A 6,339-nucleotide genomic window follows, 5' to 3' on the forward strand; every position below is an offset into this window, starting at 1 on the left:
ATGCGGATGGAGTAGCAGAGAGAGCTACAGTGTAGGAATCCCAAGGCAATGCAGAGCTAGCAGGATGCAACAATGCGTGAGGCACAAGAGTGTTGCACTAGTGAAGGATGGCACAGAGAGGTGTGAAACGATGCGAGATGCATGGAGTGTTGCAATAGCTTAGAGGTCACAGAGGGAGCACTTGTTAGCGGCAGTGGGAGCTTCAGCATCAGAGGGTGTTTCTAGCCCAACAGGGAGGTTAGTTGGGAGATTTTTTTGTTTCTAGAGTTGCTAGAGCAACAACACTTGGGAGAAGTGTTGCATGCAGAACATTCCAAAGGCTTAGGATTGCGTTCGAGTTGAATGCCTTTCTTGTTGAGAGGGAGTGTTGAAAATAGCAACAAGAAATGTTAAAAATAGCATTGCTATAAATAGCATTTTAGGTACCAGTGTTGGACATAGCAACAAGGAATGAAAAAAATGGAAATGATAAAAATAGAATTGCTATAAATAGTGTTTCGAGATAGATTCCAATTTTAGTTAGTCCCTAAACTAAAATTTAGAATTAATATTCGAATTTGATCTTAGCAGCTGTTTGTAAAATGATTAATTAATTCATCTTGAGTTAATTAGTTGCAGAAAATCAAACATGAAGTCTATGTGAAGACATGCAACAATTTCTCCATTGATTGAGGAAGTTATCTGTTGATTAAAGGAGATCAGGATGAGTTGTACTTTGAGTTGTAATTAGTTAGCTCAGTTAACTGAGTTAAGTCCAGTTAGATTAGTTCAAATAGTTTGTTGAACTAATTGTGAGTTCAGTTAGTTAATGCATGCATGCATGTAACTACTGCACTTCAGATAATTGAATATTCTCTCATAAATAACTCATGCATGTTAGTTCAGACAGAGACCCAGTTGAGATCAGATGATGGGATAGTGTACTATCAGTTGCAGGAATATTCCATGGAGGATATCTCTTGCATGCAGAAGGAATTCATTCCTTGCGGATTGTGCAGTTACTTCTTTAGTTTAGTGAGTGTGTGATGAGGCCAATTACACAGGTGGCATCATTGGACCCCAAGAAAAACTACGCAACGAAATAGGAGGCTTGGAGGGCTGAGGGAAGGCATATCTTGTGTCTATTCAGTCTGTGAGATGTATCGTTTGATTGCAGAGAGAGCAGGATAGCTTGTGAGCTAATTCTTTTTGTAATCTGAACATATTTCGACTTGTATGATAATATAGAGATTGAGATTTTTTAGTTGAGGCTTTGCCCAGAGTATTCTTATGTGTTCATGTGTGATTGATTTCTCATTCTCAGTTATATGTGTTCTATTTGATCTTGCTCATAATCGATTAAGCTTCCGCAAGTTTGTTGTAGAAGTAGATCTTGTATTTTGCTTTAGTATATTGCATCACCTGTTGATCTAGAATGGGAATTTCTACACAATACTACCCCCAATGGGTTCTCTTAGATCCCAATGCCACTTAAGTCCTAGGACTTGTGGGTTATGGTACCATCTCTACCCTCCATTGTTGCTTGTGCCAAAGGACACAAGATGAAATATGCCCTTGGCTATGAGTATCCTCCTAAGAATCAACCCATCAATAGAGTACCAATTCATAATCTCTCGCCAATCCATGCCTTGGGAAGGATGAATACTTGCAAATCTACTATGTTGATGTTGCTTGATGCTCAACTCATGTTGTTTCATTCGGTCACACAACATGATGCATTTGGAGAACTCTGCCCTGCTCTTCCAAGTGTATAAAGGTGGGTTGATAGTGTTGCAAGCCTCATCTATGTACTCCTGTAGAGAGCTGCTTTGGAACTCCCAATTGTACTCCTCTTGCTGCCTTGTGAGGGACTTGAGTTGTTCCTCAACATTAGACAACTCGGTCATTGATTCGACACATATCCCTATGAGCTTCTCAATTTTTCTATTCTCCTGTAAGGAAATGTCTCAGACTGTCCAGACTCTGCTTCAACATCATAAGATTTGTCTTGAAATGCATGATCCTTTCCTGAAATTCCTCTACTGGTAATTCTAGTGCCCTATTGAATGTCTTGGTATCTGTCTGCACCGTATGACCCATGACCATAGCTTTAACTTGAATCTTTGACTAACCCTCCAGAAATGGCTCATCCTACATACCATATTTTCCATGCTACCCTGCATGATCATGCTCGTCTTGTCGGATTATTACTACTTGCTCCTCATTTGATTCTCCTTGAATGTCTTCTTCTTGGCCTTCTCCACATGTGGAGATAAGTTGTCCAACTTCTCTGGTTGTCACACATGGATGTACTGGTGGATTGTTATCTACACCTAATTGCACATACTCTTTATGGATTTTCTCCTGGATATCTATAGACTCAACTACCACATGATTAGGATGAATTGCCTCCTTCCTTTCTCCATGTACTTTGTGTAGCTGAATGATTGTTATCAGCTTGTCTTGCAAGTTTCCCTGTAAAACATGGTTTTGTTTTTCACCATCTGTACTTGACTGCTTGGATCTGTCATAGGTTCTCTTATGAAAACCGGTGAACCCAACTATTAACGAATCCCCATGGTTTTCCATTGTTGCCTCCTTATCACCTGGACATGAATGGTTAAGGGTCCATGGTCCCTTGCAGATAAAGCATAGTCCTCTCCTCCTTAGTTCATTCTTGCTGCAGATTTTGTTCTTGCTTCCTCCATCAATCCTTCTCAACTCCTTACTAGTCAGCACCCTTGTTGAAAATAGTAACAAGAAATGCTATATATAGAAGTGCTAAATTTAGTACTTCTATAAATAGCATTTCAGGATACCTTCCTATTTTAGTCAGTCCCTAAAATAAAATAGTGAAGCAGAACTCGAATTTGATCTTAGCAACTGTTTGCAAAATAATTAATTAATTCATCATGAGTTAATTAGTTGTAGAAAATAAAACATGAAGTCTATGTGGGGACATGCAACAGTTTCTCCATTAATTGAGGAATTTATCCATCAGTTAAAGAGATAAGGATGAGTTGTAATATTTATTTGTAATTAGTTGGCTTAGTTAATTGAGTCAAGTCCAATTAGATTAATTCAAACAGTTTGTTGAATTAATTGTGAGTGTAGTTAGTTAATGCATGCATGCATGTAACTGTTGCACTTCAGATAACTGAATATTCTCTCATAAATAACTCATGCATGTCAGTTCAGACAGAGGCTCAATTGAGATCAGATGGAGGGGCAGTGTACTATCAGTTGCTAGAATATTCCATTATGAATATCCCTTGCATGCAGAAGGAATTCTTTCCTTGAGCATTGCACAATTACTTCTTCAGGTATTGTGAGTGTGATGAGGCCAATTCACACATGTGGCTTCACTGGACCCCAAGAAAAACTGTGTAAGGAAATAGGAGGCTTAGAAGGCTTGAGGAGGACATATACTATGTCTATTCAGTCTGTGAGCTGTATTGTTATTTTGCAGAGAGAGCAGGATAGCTTGAGAGTTGATTCTTTTTGTAACTTGAACAAGATTTCCACTTGTATGATAATACAGAGATTAGGGTTTTAGGCTGAGGCTTTCCCTGGGTTATTTCTTCTGTGTTATGTGTGATTGATTTCTCATTCTCAGTTATATGTGTTCTCATTGATTGTGCTCAATTTGATTAAGCTTCCACAAATTTTATTGTATAAGTAGATCCTGTATTCTACTTTAGTCCATTGCATAACCTGTTGATCTACAGTGGGAATTTCCACATGGTATCAGAGCAAAGGTGATGAAGGCGAAGAATAGTATACAAGGAGGAGAAGTTTGAAGGTTGAAGTTCCTGAATATAGATATCGAGTTCTAATCACATCTCAATTTCACCAATGGCGTTCAATGGTTTAAGACTCGAGTATGCCCTTGATGGCAGCTCGAATTATATAGCCTGGAAGGATCGCATGGAAGCAGTATTAGAGGATAATAGTCTAAAGGACTTCATTAATCAAGAAGTCCCCAAGCTGATTGATGCTACTCAACTAGCGGAATGGAAGAAATGTGTGGCTATAGCAAGGAGAATCCTCCTAGAGGGAGTTCGAGACCACATTGTCTCGAGCCTCCATGTGAAGGAGACATCATTTTTGATGTGGAAAACATTGAAAGATCTATATCATAATAGCAGCGATTAGAGGAAGTTGGCGCTGAAAGGCAAGCTTTGAAAGATCAAGTGTGAAAAAGGCGACACGATCTCTACATATCTGAACAAGCTCACCACCTGCAAGGATGAGCTTGGAAGTGTAGGGATCATGACCGTTGATGATGACATGGTGAGTCTTGCACTCTTCGGTCTTCCTAAGAGCTGGCATAACTACTAAGATTCGGCTAATGGAAGAGAAAAACTGCCAGATTGGGAATGACTTTGGTCAGATCTGATGTAGGGTGAAATAAGAAGAAGCACCAGAGATGGATCCTCATCGAAGCAAGATGATGAGGAAAATCTGGCCTTAGTGAGTAAGGTGAGGAAAGGTAAATGGAAGGCGTCCCATCCCAAATCTAGTTCTTCTCGTGGTGGGAAGAAGCTTGACAAATCGAAAGTGCGATGCTTTCATTGTCATGAAGTGTGCCATTATGCTACGAGTTGTCCACAGAAGAAATCCAAGATGGGTTCCTCAAAGGGATCTGATGGCGAGGCACTGAACTCATAGTTTGAGTTGGATTTCTCTCTTATCGCATGCATGGTTTCATCCATGGTGGGATGTGTGTGGTACCTGGACAGTGGAGCTTCATTCCACATGTCAGGTGACAAGAATCTTTTCAGTACCTTGGACGAGAAGGACCTCCAAATGCGGATCGATATGGGTGATGATGGAAAGTACTGTGTTTTAGGTGAAGGTATGGTTGTGTTTTAGAGGGAGCATGGAGCTCCTCTCAACCTGACTGATGTAAAGTATGTACCAAGTCTGAAGAAGAATCTTGTATCTGTCGCTATGCTAGAAGATAAAGGCTATGATGTAGTCTTTAGTAAAGGAAAGGTATTCCTGAGGCATATCGGTACTGGACAGACAAAGCGAATTGGGATTCGAGTAAAGAATCTCTACAAGCTGGAGGTAGATGACTGTGCTGCATTGAGTTCCAAAGATGAGATGGTGCAGAGCCAAGATGTTGGCAAGCTATGGCATAGAAGACTGGGCCACTTGCACCATGGAGCCCTGAAGATCATGCAGCAGATTTCTACCGGATTACCCAAGGGAAAACTTGAGTAGACGAATACATGCAAAGGTTGTACCTTGGGTAAGTATGCGAAATATTCCTTTCCGGATCGAGATAGTAGAGTTGGAGCAATCCTGGAGTGAGTTCACTCAGATGTTTGTGGACCCTTCTCTATAGCCTCCACCGCTAAACAAAAGTACTATGTTATTTTTATTGATGATTTTTCTTGTAGATGCTGGATCTGCTTTATGAAAAAGAAGGATCAGACCTTCCTGAGGTTTTGTGAGTTTAAATCCTTGGCAGAGAAAGAATCTGGAAAGAAAATAAAAGCCTTGTGTAGTGAAAATGGTGGAGAGTATGTCTCCCAACAGTTTAAAGACTTCTATGATGCAGAAGGAATTAAACGGGAACTGATGGCACCCCATAACCCACATTAGAATGGGGTGGCCGAAAGGAAGAATAGATCAATTGTGGGAGAAGCTTGAACGATGTTGCATGACCAAAGCCTAACACTACATTTGTGGGCTGAGGCATGCAATACAACAGTATACTTGTAGAACAGAAGCCCGCACCATATACTGCGGATGAAGACACCTATGGAGGCCTTTTCTGGGAAGCGACTTGATGTAAGTCACTTTTGAATCTTTGGATCATCCATTTACTGTCGTGTGACTAGTGGTTCCAGGAAGAAACTAGACCCGACAGCTGAGTTGGGAATACTTGTGGGGTACATGGATACACCCCACAACTATCGGGTGTACCTGCCTTCCGCTCAGAGGACTGTGGTATGCAGGGATCTAAAGTTTGACAAGAAGAATGCCATGCAATTATCACTTGAGTGGGAGCTCAAGTTGCATGCAGAGGAGAAACTTTCAGTTCCTAAGGAGGAGGTGCCTTAGATTGATGCGGAACAGCCTCATGCAGAGGATATGGGAGTGGAGACATCCACTCATGCTGATACTTCCAGAGATGGGTGGAAATGCTCAAGGGAAGCTGACAGGTTTATGCTAGATGCACAAGAGAATGTGGGATAGCCATCTTCTCAGTGAAGACAGAGGAGGTCGCTGAGCGGTACACTGGGTACATGGCCCTGGTTGGGGAGTGTGTAGATACCAAACCAGTGTGTAGATACTGAACCTTCTTCATTCGAGGAGGAAGTGCAGCAACTAGTCTGGGTTGATGCA

The sequence above is a fragment of the Pinus tabuliformis genome, chromosome 8 (assembly GCF_031772625.1).
Source record: "Pinus tabuliformis cultivar Carrire ecotype Pingquan chromosome 8, CPIR1, whole genome shotgun sequence".
NCBI classification, from domain to species: domain Eukaryota; kingdom Viridiplantae; phylum Streptophyta; class Pinopsida; order Pinales; family Pinaceae; genus Pinus; species Pinus tabuliformis.